The sequence below is a fragment of the Martes martes genome (assembly GCF_963455335.1).
Source record: "Martes martes genome assembly, chromosome: 8".
NCBI lineage: Eukaryota > Metazoa > Chordata > Mammalia > Carnivora > Mustelidae > Martes > Martes martes.
This window is the reverse complement of record NC_137895.1, coordinates 55,651,066-55,669,250: the sequence shown is the minus strand read 5'-3', so window position 1 is coordinate 55,669,250 and position 18,185 is coordinate 55,651,066. Positions and strand designations below refer to the sequence as shown.

At 42.1% G+C, this 18,185-nt stretch overlaps 1 protein-coding gene across 4 annotated transcripts in view; it reads left to right on the top strand.

The window, feature by feature from the left end:
- GPR19 (G protein-coupled receptor 19) overlaps positions 1–18,185 on the top strand; it is a 35,704-nt gene that overhangs the window by 5,017 nt on the left and 12,502 nt on the right. For 3 of the 4 annotated variants that reach the window (XM_080812205.1, XM_080812203.1, XM_080812204.1), the window contains exons 3-4: positions 5,989–6,183; positions 8,012–8,168. The gene's annotated coding sequence lies outside the window, so the exon portion shown is untranslated. Of the gene's footprint in view, positions 1–5,988; positions 6,262–8,011; positions 8,169–18,185 lie in introns of those variants that run through there. The other variant, XR_013967321.1, reaches the window with a different exon arrangement.

Genomic DNA, 18,185 nt, shown 5'->3' with positions numbered 1-18,185 from the left:
ATTTGTCTTTCTGTCTGGCTTACATCACTTAGTATCATGTCCTCCAGGTTCATCCATGTTGTCACAAATGGCAGGAGTTCCTTTTTTTTTTTTTTTTTTTTTAAGATTTTATTTGTTTATTTGACAGAGAGAGATCACAAGTAGGCAGAGAGGCAGGCAGAGAGAGAGAGAGAAGCAGGCTCCCTGCTGAGCAGAGAGCCTGATTCGGGGGTCAACCCCAGGACCCTGAGATCATGACCTGAGCCGAAGGCAGTGGCCCAACCCACTGAGCCACCCAGGTGCCCCAGGACTTCCTTCTTTTTAAAGGCTGAAAAATACTTCTCTGTGTGTATTGTATTTCCTTTATCCATTCCTCTTTTGACAGACACTTAGACTGTTTCCATATCTTGGCTACTATGAATGATGCTTTGATGAATATGGGATGCAGATATCTCTTTAAGATACTGATCTTATTTCCTTTTGAGATATTCCCAGAAATGGGATTGCTGGGTCATATAGTTGTTCAGTTTTTAATTGAGATTGGGTTACTTCGATAGGAGCATTGAGCTTGTAAGGTCATGCATGTTTCAGAGACATCTTGGCCTGTTGGGACCAGCCTTTGGGGGCCAGTAATGCAGTGTTAAGCAGGATGAGCTGATATCAAAAGAGAAACAGGTGAATGTAGCCAATGAAGAGGGAATAGGAGACTACAGGCATTGTAGCCTCATAGAGAAAGACGGAGAGTCAGTGGCTGTCTTGGCTCTGACAGCTCTCTGATCCCTTATTTCAGTCCCATCTAAGGTCCATCTTCCTGTTCTAGAGTTCTGTACAGCTCTTCTGAATCTTTATAATCTTCTTTTTTCCTCCCAAACAACACTGTAAAGTAGCTAATTGTGTTCTCCTCTTCCTAATGTCTTGACGTCATGAAACCACATACCTTCCACGTAAGGAGCACATATATGTAGCAGGGATACGTACTTCACTTATTATAGCTCAGCTGTGCCTAGAAAGAGTGGGTGTCTTGTTTTTTATTCCAGAGTTTTCTCCTGTGTATTATTTATTATTATAAAACAAAATAACCTAAAACTGGGGTGCCTGGGAGCTCAGTCTGTTGAGTGTCTGCCATCGGCTTGGGTCATGATCCCGGGGTCTTGGGATCAGGCACCACGGTGGGCTCTCTGCTCAGCAGGGAGCCTGCTTCTTCCTTTCCCTTTGTCCCACCCCCACTCTTGCTCTCTCTCAGATAAATAAATAAAGTCTATTAAAAAAAACCCCAATACCCTAAATCTTACTAGCTTAAAATAATAATAAACATTATCTCCTAACTTTGTGGGTCAGAAATTTGGGAGCAGCTTAGCTGGGCAGTTCTGTCTTGGGGTCTGGCAACATAGCTGCAGTCCTGATGTTGACAAGGACTGCAGTCACCTGACAAGAGCCAGAGGATCTGCTGCCATGGCGACTCACTCAGCTGGTTGCTCCTTGGTGCTGGTCGGTGAGAGGCCTGCTTTCCATATGTGGGCCCCTTCACAAGATGGTTGAATGTTCCGACATGGTGGCTGGCTTCCCCTAGAATGAGTAATCTGAGTTGTTAGAGAGCCAGACAGAAACTATCCTTATTACAGTCTGGCTTCAGAAGTTACATAGAACCCCTTCTGCCACATATTTTTCACTGGAAATGGGCCACTAAGGAAGGCCCACATTTGAGGAGAGTGGTATTAGATACCACTATTTGAAGGGAGAAATATCAAAGAATTTGTGGACATGTTTTAAAACCACACACACATACATACACACACACCCCCCGCCCACAATGATTAGGTTACAGGAGGAAAAAAACCCTAAGTGTCTAGTTAGTTTCAAATATAGTTCAATTTCATTATTTAAACAATTCCTTTAAGTAGTTTAAGTCTCCTTTGGATAAAAATGTTTCATGTTTCATAATGCCTCCCAAGGATGTCCTACATCTTCTCTAATGGTAACATCCATTTATACAGGGTAGTAAGGTGGAGAGCAGTAACGTCACTTACTTGTGGAATTGGTGAGAGAGATGGTACTCACTGGCTTCATTCTGAGTATGTACTGGCAGTTTTTTGACAAGATACCCCGTGTTGGCCTGATTGCTGGGGAACTTGCTGGTCTGTGATGCTGAAGCCTGCAGTTGGTGAATTCATGGCCTGGTTTTGGCTTTAGGCAAATCTCCCAGGGAGTACTGGCTACTTCCCCTTGTGGACTCAGCTTCCTCTTGGCCCCTCCTGTGGAGTCACCTCACCTAGTCATGGCAGACCCCGTGGCTGTTAGTTCAGCCTCCATGCTTCAGTGGAACAGGAACAGCTTAGGATAGTTGACTCCTCTCTCTCTCTCTGCCTGACTACACTGTTGGAGACTTGCCATTGACCCAAACAGCCATGGAAAGTGCCGACAGTGAGGTATGAGGGGCCTGGGCAGTCATCCCAAAAGAGGAGCAAAGGCAGGGATCCTCTCAACACAGAGGTAACTCATTGGTATGCAGAATAAGGGCCCCGTAGTGATGTGCATGTCCCAATCCCTGGAACCCATGAATATATTACCTTACAAGATAAAAGGGACTTTGTAGGTATGATTAAATTAAGGGCCTTGAGAGGGAAAATTATCCTGGATTATCTGGGTGGGCCCAATTTAATGACATGGGTCCTTGAAAGAAACTTTCCAGTCTGAGGCCAGAGTCAAAGGCAGATGTGACTATGGAGTAATGTTAGTTAATGTTAGAAAAGTACAAAGTTGTTGGTTTTAAAGATAGAGTAAGGGGGCTTTGAGCGAAGGAATGTGGGTGGCTGGAAAAGCAAGGAAATAGATTCTCTCTGTATCTTCCACAAAGGAATGCAGCCCTGCCATAACCATGATTTTAGTCCAGTGAGACCCATGTTGGATTTTTAACCTACAGAACTGTAAGATGATACATTTGTATTGTTTTAAGCCACTAAGTTTGTGGTAATTTGTTATAGCCGCAGTAGAAAATGAATACACTCAAATCCAGCTTTGGCCTAGAAAGAAGTCAGGCCTGGCTTCCTGACAGCTTTATTTTCCTTGATCTCTGTTTCTTTCTCACTAAACCCGAGCTGGAAAGGGCCAGACTCTATGTGGCACATACTTGTTCTACCATAGGGCAGTGTTTATTTTTTCATTCAGCTGACAGAGTTTAAAGATAAGTACAGTAAACATGCATACGCTCTTCACCTAGATTCACCAATTGTTAATGTTTTGCTATATTTACTTGCCCTTTTTGTTTATGTACATACATATATTTTCTTGTTGAACGATTTGAGGGTAACTTGTATTTGTCTTGATACTTTATCCTGAATACGTCAGCATTTCCTAAGAATCAGAAAATTCTCCCATAAACTACAATTCCTTTCTCCCACCTAATAGAGAAAATAATTCCATGATATCACCTAATGTCCATTTCACAATGAAAATTTCCCAGATTGTCCCCAAAATATTTTACAGCTACTTTATATCCACTCTCTCTCCATTCCCAGTCTGCATTTCAGCAAATCCTATGTTGTGGTCTTTAGTCTCTGAATCTCTAACAGCACACCTTTTTAATTCTTATTTCATGACATTGACTTAATATTATTTTTTATTTTATTTTAAAGATTGTATTTATTTATTTGAAAGAGATCACAAGTAGGCAGAGGCAGACAGAGAGAGAGGGGGAAGCAGGGCTCAATCCCAGGACCCTGAAATCATGACCTGAGCCCAAGGCTAAGGTGGCTTAACCCACTGAGCCACCCAGGTGCCCCTATTTTATTTTTTTTAAAGAGAGCATATGAGAGGTGGGGTGGGGGTGCAGAGGGAGAAGGAGAGAGAATCTTAAGCAGGCTCCATGTTGACACAGTGCTCAATCTCACAACGCTGAGGTCATGACCTGAGCTAAAGTCAAGAGTCAGACACTTAACCAACTGAGCCACCCAGGTGCCCCATGACAGTCCAGTCGAGTCCCCTTCTAGAATATTCTGTATTCTGTTTGGCTAATTATTTCCTCATAATGTTTTATAACTTGTTCTCTCACCCCTGCCCTTTAAAAAAAACTAGACATTGTGAATAGAGGTTTGATTTGACTCAGGTTAAACATTTTTTTAGAAAGAATACTTGATTAGTAATGTTGGGTAGGTCATATTGCTTCATTGTTAGGCACATAATTTCACGTTGTCTATTAGTGATACTAAAAATTTGGTCACCTGGTTAAGATGGTGACCTTCCAGTCTCAGCATGGAAAAGGATACATTTCCCTTTGCAGTTTGCAAATAATCTACAACCTGTTCTCAGAAACTTTTCATCTGATGGTTTCAATACCCATTTTAGTCCTTGCCTGAATAAGTTATTTCACTGGGACCTGCAAAAATGCTGCCCTAGCTATTATACTCTGTATTCATTAGCTGGCATTCTTCTGTAAATAGAACTTTCTTTTAAGAAAACTATTTTAATGAATCTCTCGGTGGCCAGTTGGATAGTGGTTTGCTTTCAGTTTTGTTGAAAGCCATTAGAAAACTCACGATTTTTAATAGGGTTTGTCACTCAATTATTGGGGCTGGTCACGGGTAGCTCAAGAGCATCCCCAGTATTTCCAGGTGTTCCTTTGATTTCCAGGAGCTTTTTAAATTCAGGCTGTGTACCACTGTAGGATAAAGGTGAGTGAGAGTTCACCTTCTATGGTAGAATGGAAGGAAAACTAGTAGGTGGGAACCAAGAATCAGTATGGCATCCTGACTGCACAGGTTTTCAGGAAAATCAGCTTTAGAAAACGTACTTGTGGGGCACCTGGGTGGCTCGGTTAAGCCTCTGCCTTCGGCTCAGATCATGGTCTCGGGTCCTGGGATCGAGCCCCACATCAGTCTCTCTGCTCAGCAGGGAGCCTGCTTCCCCCTCACTCTCTGCCTGCCTCTCTGCCTACTTGTGATCTCTCTCTCTGTCAAATTAAATTAAAAATGATCTTACAAAAAATCATACTTGTGGAAGTTGAGGATCTAGAAATTAGTTCCCATAAAACTGTCTGTGTGCTCTGGGACCTCTTGGAAAGTTTTTGTCTGCCGCAGTCTGAAGACCTCTCTAGAGTGCCGAACACTCTAAGCAAATTCTCTCATGTTTGGTTGATGACAAGTAAAGGCATAAATAAAGGAATTTCAGGAATGACTTTCAAAAGAACAGCCTGGATTTCAAGGCTTTTGTCTTGCTGCACACTCCTGTTTTGAATTTCAGAAGCTGAATATATTAATTCCTTCTTTCTTTCCATTCTTTTTGAAACTTGAAATAGTGCCACACTCCCTATTTCCAAGGCAAATTGATTCCCAGGCAAAGGAGAAAAAAAATCACATAAATCATTTTCAAAATCTTACCCCAATTACAGGTATTGTGGAGTTTTAGGAGTTTGGACGGAGGACACTGTCCTTTTATTTTCTTCCAAATGACCAGGAATAAGATTGGTGATTACAAATTTAAGATTTTTTAAAAGCAGAGTTAGTATATTGTACCACATGTTTTATAAAAATCCTTAATAATATTCTAGATTATGATTCTTTGAAAAATTTTTATTATTTATCATTAAGCTGTGATGTACACATTCAATCATCCTAAAAGGAATGAATAATTTGGTTTGTTTTTTTTTTGTCTCAAGTAATTTGAAACAATCTTTTTGATTTCTCCTATCGGAGGCCCTTAGTAGTGAACCACATCACATTACACTGACAAGTTATTTTAGTCTAGTCCATTATTAACGGTGCAAATAGTATAGTATAGTGTGCCTGCTCTGCAGTCAGGTTAAATAGTTCCAAAGTCTTGTTCCCACACTAACTAGCTGTGCAGTTCAGAGTATATTCCTTATCCTCTGGAAGCTTCAGTCTCATTTATAAAACAGGAGAGCTCCTTATAGTATCTGTCTCACAGTTTGGTAGGAGGACTGACTGACTGACATGTGCTAAACACCTGGGACATGTTACATATTAGCTGTTTGTGTTGTTCTTGTCATTACTACAGGCAAAGAAAAGGAAGATGATATTGAAGTCACCATCCTGCTGGCTCTCTAAGAATTTCTTCAGACACCTCTCCAGCTTTCCTGATAAATGAATTTTCTGAAAGCACCAAGCATCAGAGTTAGCAGAGTTGAAATCCTCTATGAGTCTTATATAGAAAAACTGGAATCAACCTGACTTTTCTCCTATAATAAAAGAAGTAAATATGTCTTAAGATGTGAATGTTGAGCAAGGAAGGAACTTTGATTTCTTGAAATTATACTCCAGCTCCCCTGTGAAATCTCTCTCTTTTTTTTTTTTAAGAGAATTTGCATTCCTGCACATTGAAAGTATTTTTGCCCCCCCAAAATAATATTTAGAATTGCCATGGTAAGGACTCTGAGTTAGAAACTATTGGTTTTATGCCAGCTTAATGAGACAAATGCAGAGCTAGCTTAAATTCCTGATTTGGGGTAGTCCAAAATCTATCCAAAGGATTGACCTTAAACTAATCAAATTTACTTTTATTCAAAATAATTCAGCAGCTCACATTAAAAAATATTTGTCCTTTCTCCCATAACATTGTAAAGCATTCGCAAATTGTTCCTTGCATCAGCAGTCAGGTGTGGTTCTAAAGCATCTCCCAATTAAGGCTGTTGGTACTCGGGTAAATGGTGTCATAAAAGTCAGAAGCCCCAACGTGAGGGGAAATCGGTTCCTATGTCCTTTCCTCCTACTCTGGGATGGCACTCCACAGTCATTCTGTGAAGCTGGCATTTTCATTCGTTGCACCTAAATAGACCTTTAGGGGAAAGAAGCAGTAGAATATGGGGGAGTGACCATCGCAGTGTCCATACTAATTTCCAGAATGCTTTTGAGATTTAGGGTCAGCAGCAATTCAGTAAGGAAAGGGCTTACTAAATTTTAGGTAAATTTGGCTCTGAAAATGCTAATTGAAAGTCCTCCTCAGCAATTCAGTCTTTTTCCCTCTCCCTTTCTTTAGTCAGCAGGGTCCCATGGTGACCGGTTCTGAAAGAAATCATCCCCTTCAGCAGTTACCTAGCACCATGGCAACAGGGACGTCAGCAAAGCAGGATAGACCCTGCACAAAACAGCTTCCACCAGACTCCCTCCCTGCCTCTCTAATTCAGCTCTGCCTGAGGCCTAGGAATGGGGCTAAGGACGTCTTGACGTATATACTAAAAAAAAATCCTATGTGTTTCTGTGTTTTGTCCATAAGCATAGATATATGGGCATATAGTAAACTGTGTTATGAGAATTTCCCCTCCCCCCAAAACATGTATATCTAAGGGGTGGGGATGGGTGGTAGAATGGGGACTGGGAGGTATATAGGCATGGGATTTGGGGTTTAATAATATGTAAAAATTGTATTTATAAGGTAGCAATAAGTTGATAGTAGGGGCAGTCAGAGCCCTAATTATACAGCCTGATTTATATTTGGACACAAGACCTCAGAGAAATATTTTAAAAATATCTTTATTTACCTGAGAATGAAATAGACAAATGGTTTTAATGAATACTGAAAGGGGTGTAATGCTGTCCTTGGTGCTGAACACTCACTTGTCTCAGACATGCTAAGGGGGCTCCAGAGAGGAGTGAGGGAACACCTTGTCATGTTAGGGTGTTGATGATAAGAAAGAAAGAAAGAGCCTGGGAGGAAAGTAACATTTTACTCCCTACCAAGCAACCCTGAATATCCAGAATAAAATGTTCAGATGAAAAATAAAACAAAAAAGAAAGTGGAGAAGCCTTGAGGTTTGGTTGAATTTTCTCCTTTTCATATGGAGATTTTTGGTCAGAGCCAATCAGGTCAGAGATTTCTGCTGCTTTTGCTCCTGAAAGGAAAAGTGGGGGAGGGGAGATAGAAGATGGCCACATTCTCCCCTTGAGCCACATGATCCATTTCCCATGTGACACATTCCAGAGCCTTGGAAAGGAGAAGGGAGGGGCACCAAGAGAGTGGGGCTGGGGGCGGGAAGATGGTTTAACAGTCAACCCAGCACAGCGTCATCTTGTCTTCCTACCAGGAAGCAGGCTATGAGCCAAGGGGAAGGCAGAGGACAGAAATGAATGTGCTCCCAAGCTTTCCCGGTGGTGTATGGCATTCTCCAAACTCCTATGCAAGGGCTATTCCTGACCGAGAAGACCCAAGGAGACCGTCTCTGAAATCAAGTCCAGATGAAGGTATGTGCCAGGGATCCCGTGGTATCGCGGCTGAAATTTGGCTTACAGGACATGATACCTTCTTTTTCCAGGCAATTTGGAGATTTTTGTCCTGGCTTAGATTTGGTTAGGGGGCTTTAGATTTGTTACAGGTCTAGAAAAGATGCTTAGATAGTTCTGTAAAATGAATTGATTCACCAGAGTAAGTGCCCCTTGGAGAAAAATTGATGGAAATTATGTATAGTGATAATTAATAAAACAAAGCACTAATTGATGAAAATGATTTTTTTTCGTTGAGTCCTGGAAAGAGGAAACAAATAATATTACTGAAATCAACTAAATTTCTTTGTCACTGCCATAAAATCTTGTTTTCTCCATTTTTAGTTGCTTATTCTGTGCCCATGTTCCCAGAGGTGATTGGCAGTGGCTTAGGGAGCCTGAGTGGGCAGGCATGCTGTTTCTTTGTGCTGTGCAATTGTCTGCCTTCTGATGTTCCTGATACCAGAAGAGCTTATGATTATTTCCGTCTCTGGTTTGGGATAGTAGAGTGCCACTGACTTCCAAATCTTACAGAATAGCTTTCAAGAAGGCTCCCAGGAAGTTCTCAAAGGAATCTTCCAAAGTTACAGGCTAAAGTAATCTGTCATGTACTCAAATCTTGGTATCTTTGACCATTTCTACCCAGCACAATGAGGGAAGCTAGCAAATTTAAATTTTATTTCATCTTTAACAAATACTTACAAAGTTCTTGCTGTGTGTGAGACGTCATTATAAGCACAAATAATCCATCATTTAATCCTTATAGTAACCCTCTGGGGGAGGTATTAGTACTCACATTTTGGTAATGAAAAAACTAAGGCACAGAGAAGTTAGGGAATATTCCCAAGATCACACAGCTAGCAAATACCAGAAACAGTATTTGGACCCAAGAAACTTGACCTCAGAGTCCGTGAGTTTAACTCCTAACCTAACCTATGCTTCTTCCCTGTTTGTGTTATTTCAAATGATGTCAGCAGTTGATTTGGCTACAAATTTTGTTCAGCTGACGCTACTAGAAGATCAAATCAGCTTGCCTGACTGAAACAGATCCCCAGTGGAATCTATATTTATATCTTAAATTATCCCAATAGTCATCTTTTGTACCCCCAAATAATCCAGTAAGTAATTGCCTGTTCTTCTCTTCCCTTTGAGCTGTATAGATATCTGGTAGTAAAATACTCTGTTACTATGGTGACCAGATGATGTCCAAAGGCAAAAAAGAAATCTAGAATTACATCATGGTTGATTTTTTTTTTTTAAATTGAACTTAACATTCTTTCATCTGCTGAACCTAGTAACAATACCAGCCTAAACATACTATGTTTAAAAAGCACTTACTTGGTTTTCACAATAAAATAAATAGATTAACAGCTTTCAAAAATTATGAATACAAACTGTGGTATTGAATGGACTAGATTTGTTGCTTTAAAATAATATTACCATACTTCAAGGGAATAGATTACTCTCTTTGCAAATTATTTTAGGTTTTAAGGGAAAAAGGAAGTTTTTTTTCTTAACTTCTAGAAATTTCTGAAATAGAGATTTCTTCCATGGTTTGTGTAGTTTCCCTTCCACCTCTTGACAATAAATGATGACTGATCTCATTCTTATATGCTCTAGGAAAACTAAGGGAAGTTACTAGGTTAAAGGTATAAGGGGAAAAAAAGGGATAGAAATCTAAAATTTGTGAAATTTTTTATTAAGTGAGGTATTTCCCTTCAGGGTTTCACTGAAGAATACTTTGAAGAGTGGTGAGGTCCCCTACAATACTGAACTTTGGTCCTTTATATTAAACCCTGGATCCCTGCTGAAATCTGTTTCCCTGGGACAAGTACCACATTTACACTATTATAGTCTCCTGAAGTGAGCTTCTTGAGCAAAGGGACCATAGCCTCCATCGTCAGGTTTCTAGCACTTAGCACTAGGCCTGGTTTATGGTAAGCTCTCGATACCCATTTGTGGAAGTTCTGTAAAGCATTCTGCCGGAGCCTGTATAGGGGCCCATGCCTGTTTTGTTCGCATGTGCTCATAGGGAGGACAGTGTAGTAGGAGAGACCTGGGCAATAGCCAGAATTATGTCTGAAATTTATATATGCTAGTCTGACTGACTCTGGAGCAATAACACACTTGAGTTCAAGACGTATCCATAAATTCTTTCCTGGAGATTATGAATCCCCCTGACATTTTATTTATATTTAGAATGAAGTTCTCCTGGTATTTGTATTTATATCTGTATTTTTTTGTGGCGTTTGCCTGACACCATCTCCCAACACTTGAAATAGTTCACCTTGGGTTGAGATTGATCATGTTGAGGTCAATTCTTGCCCCAGGCAGGCCTCTCCTAATCAGCTGTGGCTCCCAGTCCTCAGAATGCTGAACCAAGAGCTCACAGGACTATAGGACTCCTCCCCAGAGAACCCTGGATCCTTAGTATTAGAGTAGATTGGAGCCAGGCTGCCTTTCCCAAACCGTGGCAGCTAGGACTTGAGCGTTAAAGATTGTCTCAAGGTATCTGGAAATGTTGCTTAGGATTTGAATTCAAGTTAGCAGGCTAACTGGGGTTAGAATAGTCCTCTCTCTTGGAGCTCCCGTGTAACTCTTGATCTTGAGCTCATGAGTTCGAGCCCCACACTGGGTGTAGAGATTACGTTAAAAAATATTGAAAAAATTCTCTTGATAATCACAAACATACCTGTTCTATTATTCCTGTCTAATTAAGTCACTAAGGAGAGGAAGAATAGGGTTTGTAGATAAGGTATGGGTCCTTAAATCCTATCCACTCATCCTCCTTACCTCCAGTGTTACCTGCTGAGTGAGTTGTGCAGAAGAAACGGCTCTGCAGGCAACCCAGTATGGCTGGGCACGAGCTGCATGCCCACCACGCTCCTGTAGGGCTGCCCAAAGAAGCCGGCCTGGTGTCCTCTACAGGCTGAGGTCTGGAAGCCTTGCTGGGCTTCCTATTCTCTCTCAAATCTCCCAGCTCTGCTCAACCAGCTGAACAGGAGAAGATCCAACAGAGAGAGAAAGTAGAGAGGTGTCCCTTTATGGAGAGGCCTTGCCAAGTGTGCTTTCCACTTGGAGACTTGGAATGAAAGACAAGATAGAAAAGGGACAGTGAGCATGGGGAGCAGATACGAGAAAGTGAGGCCTGGGTCCTGCCTTTCAGGCACAGTCACTTGCCCACTGCCAGTAAACCCTGCCACCCGAGTCAGGCCTTGCCAGCCCACTGACTGGATCATTTCCTAGCATATGTGTAGGAGGGAAGGAGGAGGAGATAGAAGAACCAGAGTATGGACGCAGCTTCTCCTTTATGAACCAAGGCAAAAAAATGGCACAAGCTGAGAGGTGGTCTCTCCAAGAGGACAGTTTCAAAAGTAAAAGAGGGGTACCATAATAAATATATTTTCCTGTTTATGGGGTCATTTTCCCTCAGCTAAACTTTTGAAGCCATCATCTCATGGAGCCTCTCATTTGGCATACTTTCCTAGGCACTGGATGTCTGCATGTGAAATCCTGATAGAGACTCTGCGATATAGGTTATTAGCCCCAATTTCTGATCAGGAAACTGAAGCTCAGAGACATTAACCAACCTGCCTGAAGTCCCACACAACAAATAGAGCCAGGATCTGAATTCTGTACTCTTTCCGCTCTGTGACAAGTAAAGTTCTTTCCTCTGCATTCTTTAAAAATATATACGTTTTTGGACATTATGTTAATATAAATACAGTTCTAGAAAATTTGGGAAATGAAGAGAAATGGAGAGGTGTAATGAAAATAGGGGCACCTTGGGGCGCCTGGGTGGCTCAGTGGGTTAAAGCCTCTGCCTTCGGCTCAGGTCATGATCCTAGGGTCCTGGGATCGAGCCCCGCATCGGGCTCTCTGCTCGGCATAGAGCCTGCTTCCTCCTCCCTCTCTCTCTGCCTGCCTCTCTGCCTGCTTGTGATCTCTGTCTGTCAAATAAATAAATAAAATCTTTAAAAAAAAAAAAAAAAAAAAAAAAAAAGAAAATAGGGGCACCTAGATGGTTCAGTCAGTTAAGTGTCTGGCTCTTGCTTTCAGCTCAGGTCATGATCTCATGGTTGTGGGATTGAGCTGCACGGGTTCTGTGCTCAGTGTGGAATCTGCTTCAGATTCTTTCTTCTTCCCTCTTCCGCCCTTCCTCATTCGAGTTCTGTCTCGCTCTCAAATAAATAAAAATCTTAAACACACACACACACACACACACACACAAACACACAAACACAAGGACCCAGTCGGTTGTGCGACTGCTTCGGCTCAGGTAATGATCCCAGGGTCCTGGGATTGAGCCCCACGTCAGGCTCCTCACTCAGTGGGGAGTTTGCTTCTCCCCTGCCGGCTGCTCCCCCTGCTTGTTCTCACTCTCCCTCTCTCTCTCTTTGTGTCAAATAAATAAATAAAATCTTAAAAAAAAAACAAACAAAAACAAGAAGTGTAATAAAAATCAGTCATGAGGGACGCCTGGGTGGCTCAGTTGGTTAAGCCGCTGCCTTCGGCTCAGGTCATGATCCCAGGGTCCTGGGATCGAGTCCCACATCGGGCTCCTTGCTCAGCAGGGAGCCTGCTTCTCTCGCTGCCTCTGCCTGCCTCTCTGCCTGCTTGTGTGTACTCTCTCTCTGACAAATAAATAAATAAAATCTTAAAAAAAAAATCAGTCATGATCTTGCCACCTAGAAACAAACACTGTTAAAATTTTGGTATATTTCTTTCTCAGTGCATTTGGTTGTAAGGAAAGAAACATTTGTTGAGCACTTTTATTTCAGACATTGTTCTTAGCTCCTTTCTTGCATCATTTATTTTATTCTCACAACGAATCAATAAGGTGGGTACCATTATTATCCTAATTTCATTGGTAAAGACAATAAGGACAAAGATGTTAAGTAACTTGGTAGAGGTTACACAAGTATTAAGTGACCTGAAACCCAGGCAGGCAGCTTTACCAGGAGGGTTTCTCAACCTCAGCACTGTTGGTATTGGGCCCAGCTACATCTGTGTTGCGGGAGGCTATCTGACTTCACTCTAGAATGGTTAGCAGCATCCCTGGCCTCTACCTACTGGAAGTCAGTAACACCCTCCTTCCCCAGGTGTGACATCAAGAATGTCTTCAGACATTGCCAGATGTCCCCTGAGAGGCAGAACGACCTGTGAACCACAGCTCTAAGAACCCATGCACCTAATCACTGCATTATATAGCCTCTTCATATTTAAGATCTGCAAAAAGTTATTTTCTTCCACATCTAAAGAAGGAAGCATGCCTTCAAGTTTGGGTGCAGCCTATGAAACCTTCTGGAATATCAGTGGCTTTATAGATCATAGGTAGGAGATTAGTTACTTCCAGAAAAATGCTCCTTAATAGACTTTTATAACAAGTTCATAGTATCCCATCGTTGCCCAGTTTGAAAAATAACCATATTTCTGTCTCTTACAGTCTTTTCCTCTGTTCTCTGTGACAGGCACCCTTAGCCTTCAAGAATTCAGATTTCAGGGACACCAGGGTGGTTCAGTCGGTTAAGTGTCTGACTCTTGATTTTGGCTCAAATCATGATCTCGGGGTTCTGAGATTGAGCCCTGCTTCAGCCTCCATACACAGTGGGGAGTCTGCTTGAGATTCTCCCTCTCCTGCTGCCCCTCCCCTAGCTTGTGTGCTCTCTCTCATGTTCTCTTTCTCAAATAAATAAATCTTTAAAAAAAAAGAATTCAGACTTCAGGTGTACACTGTACACTTACGGTATAGCGGACTGTGCTTATCAACCATGGTGTTAAAATATGTCCCAAACAAAGGATGTCTGTTGCAAATAATTGCTTGCTAATAAATCAAATACCAAGATTTGCTAGTGATTTTTTTAATTAATTAGGATAAAGTTAAGGATATTTATGTAATAATGTTCTTTTCCACATGCTTTCTTAGGTTGAGGACCTGGTGTTGGAGTTACAGGTCAAGCTCCTAGAGTTGCACATAATTCTGGGTATATCTGTAGGAGTGTGTTGCATGTATGAACACATTTGTCACATCTGTCTCTGAGAAAGAAAGACTAAAAATGGCTGGTGTTGATGATTTGGGTCAACCATGACTGATGCGCAGAGGGGATTAAAGTAAGAAGCACTGAGAGAAGAGAGCAATATCATTTTAACTGAACAGATGTCTAAAAATATACAGTACTAAAATATATATTAACCATGTGAAACATGCAAATACACATTCAACATTTTTTTTTAAGATATTTATTTGAGAGAGAGAAAAAGAGTGAGAGAGAGCATGAGAGGGGAGAAGGTCAGAGGGAGAAGCAGACTCGCCGCAGAGCTGGGAGCCTGATGCAGGACTCGATCCTGGGACCCTGGAATCATGACCTGAGCCTAAGGCAATGGCTTAACCAACTGAGCCACCCAGGCACCCCACATTCAACATATTTTCAATGACAACTGACTACATACAGTTGCATAATTTGTCCATGAAAAATGCACATGAAAGCAAATTCAAATCTAACTTCTGCTCTATGAACTTAAAGGTTTGCTTTCTCAGAACACCCTAATTGGCGATAGTGGTGTGGATCAAAATTTACCCTGAGTGTTGCTGTGAATTTGCTGTGAGACAGAATATATTTCTGAAAATCAGAGTTCTTAGTAACTCTCTGTGTAGTGTTTGTACTCCGTGCTTAACAACAACTCCACCTTCTTTTCAAATTCCTGTAAATTGCATCTCTGTAGTTCTTTGCTTTGAGTGTGATGTGTCTGGTCTTTGCCTTGTCTGGTCTTTGCCTCCTTGCTTCTTTCTTATTTAAGTTGCGCAACTAGAGATGTTGATACTGAAATCCGAGCTTGAAAAATGAAACTAAATGCTTACCTCCAAAACAGCTGTTTGCCTCTACTTTAGACTCAGTGAGCACACAGCTACTATTAAAAAAAAGTCTGTGGTAATGGATTAAATTGAATTTGGGGAGGTGCATATGCCTTGGCCAAACTGTCTGCTTCTGAATTCAAAAGACTCCATACTGGAAAGAGAGGTGTGGGAAATTGGTAGAGGATAGACAGGGGTTCTAGTAAGTGTCTCTCCCCTCTGAGAAGCTTGGTAGTAGATAGAAAGGCAGACACAGCTGGCAAGTCCTCTTTGACCAGACCACTTCTTGCAGGGAATCTTCAGTAAGAGATTGTTGGCACTTCCGGAATAATTACTGGGGTTGTTGGGGAGGGCTGCTTAGCTGGCCTCTAGGGAAAATTCATCCCTCCTTTGGAGACCCATACTCTTGATCTTGGATATCGGAAGCTCACAGAAGCCCCAGCAGCCCTAACTAGCTTCCCTCTCCTCCCACCAAAATGCACTCTTGGGGTGAGCTCTCTGCCAGGTGAAAGTAGTGAGTTATAAATTAAACAAATGTGTGTTGCTCATAACAATGGCTTTATGAACTAAAACCTATCAGTTTTAGTTCATAATGCTAAAAGGACTTCAGAAATCATCTAGACGAACTCACTTATGTTATAGCCATGGAAATGGAGATTCTGAGAAGTTGATTTACTTAAGGTCCTTACCGTGATATAGAAATAAGACCTGTGTCTCTTGTCTTGCTGTTCAGTGCTTATATTCAGAATTAAAACCCAGGTTTCTTAGCCCCCAGTCCCATGTTTAAGGTAAACCAGAAAGCACTATACTGTTCGAGCTTCTCAAGGTTTCTGATATTCTAGATGCTGGTGGGGTGGTGGAAGGTAGTGGTAGGATGGCTGGTATGAATTTTAATGTTCACACTGAATTATCAAAGAAATGGCTATATTGAATTAGTTTTTATTACTTCAGAACAAAGTAGCACAAATTTAATGGCTTAAAATAAGTTATTTCTTATATTGCAGTTCTGCAGGTCAGAAGTCTGGGTGGGTTGGCTGGTTTCTCTGCTTTGAGTCTCATAGGCTGAAATCAAGGTGTTGGCAGGACTGCATTCCTTCTTAGAGGATGATTCCTCTTCCAGGCTCTTTGCAGTGGTTGGCAGAATCCAGTGCCTTGTGGTTGTAGGACTAAGGTTGCATTTTCTGGATGGCTGTCAGTTGAGGCCATCTGTAACAACTAGTGGCCTCTCCCTGGTTATCGCATCGGAGCTCCTGGATCTCAGAGCCAGCATGTCTGCTCCTTCTCATGCTAGAAATCATTCTCTGACTTCTTTTGCCTCATCTCTCTGCTTCTAACCAGAGGGGATCCTCTGTTTTTAAGGGCTCATTAGTTTGTGGCCACCTGGATAGTCCAGGATAATCTTCCCATTTTAAGTTTCATAACCTTAATTATATATACAGAGTCCCTTTTGCTGTGTGGCATGGACATCTTTAGGAGGCCAGTCTGCCTACTACATACATTACTTCCTTTAAATAACAGCAGGGGTCCATCCTTTCAGGCTAATGGGAAAGTCAATGATAAGCATTTCTGGGATTCTCTTCCTCTTCCTAGGTCCTGGGGCTTGCAAACCCAGCAATATATATGGTGTTCCCTCTAACCTTGGATCCCCTCTGATCATGGCAGAGGTGTAATTATGGTCTGAGGTGGCGTGTATCCTTGAAAGCTGGGAGATGGTGGCTTTGGTACCCGCCCTGGGGCAGTGGACTCTACTTTCTGCCAGGAAGTCTTTGGATCCAGCCCCTCTGCTGCACTCCTCCATGACCACTTGTCACTTACCTGGAGTGCAGTGGGGAAGTGAGGCAAGGGTCCCAGGCCTACCTTTTTCTTCTTCCTTTTTTTTAACAACTCTATTTGTATAGCATAACCCCCACTCATAATAGTGTACAGGTAGTGATTTTTGTTATATTTACAGAGTTGCACAACCATAATCGAATTTCAGAACCTTTTCATCATCCCCAAAAAGATCTCTTGTGACCATCCAGGCCTGCCTTTTGCATGACTCCAGTGGCCACAGCCACATCCTGGTTCCGACATCCTTGTTTCTTTCTCCTACACTCTATAGAAATCCCCCTCAGAGAACTCAGCCTCCAGAAAATGAAAGCCAAGGAAACAGTTTTCTTGGGCCCAGCGATACGACTCTCCTCCAAGACAAGGCAGCATTTAGGGTCTGGGTTCATTCTCAGAAGGGAATAGGAAAGAATCTCAACAAGAAGCGTAGCACAGATCAATACCCCCAGTGACTTATCTTGCCTCTGTATGATGTGCGGGAGTCATCCAGTTGCAGTTATTATTGGACAGCTCTGACTCCGTGGAGCAGTGACCTGCAGGGGAGTGAGTCAGACCTCCTCCTTTCCTCCCCGCTTCCTTCCTCCTCTAAGCAGAAACGAAGGCATTCTTTGCTTCCTGCTTAAATGACCCAATGGTGATGCAGCGTGGAGTGGGATGGGAGAATAGAGGAACACATCTTTTACAAGAGTGCAAGGAAGTTTCCAGAGGCACTTTGTCCCTCTGGGGCCCACTTACCCCTTTTTTTCTCTTCCCCGTCCTGTCCCTCACCATGTGATAGGTTCTTTGGACTGCATAGAAATCTGAGTTGCCTCAAGGGAAGCAGCCTATAACAAGCCCTAAGGCCAGGCCTCAAGGAGCCTGAAACATTGCTCAGGATCTGAAAGTTGGCTGGGGATCCAAGGCAGTTTGGTGACTTGGTTTCCTTGTCTTGTCATCTGTCTGCAGGAGGAGTCCTAGAGAGTCTACCATAGATGGCCCTGTTCTCTGTCTTGGCTCCTACTGCTTCCATTGCTTCCCTGAACATCCAGCCCCAAAGCAGGCCCTCCTGCCATGCTCTGCTCTCTAGCTCTTTTCTGCTCATTACAACCTACTGTCTTTATTTATACTTATTTATTACTCTCCTCCACATCCCTCCACAATAGTCATAATTAGACTGTGATCTTCATGAAGGGAGGGGCACAGTTTTATTGGCCATTGTATACATGGTTCTCGCATAGTACATTCTGGCACAGGGTAGGATCTTAAAATGTATTTACGGAATGATGAATGAATTAATGAAAATGAGCAAATAATCTGAATAGACATTTCTCCAAACTTCA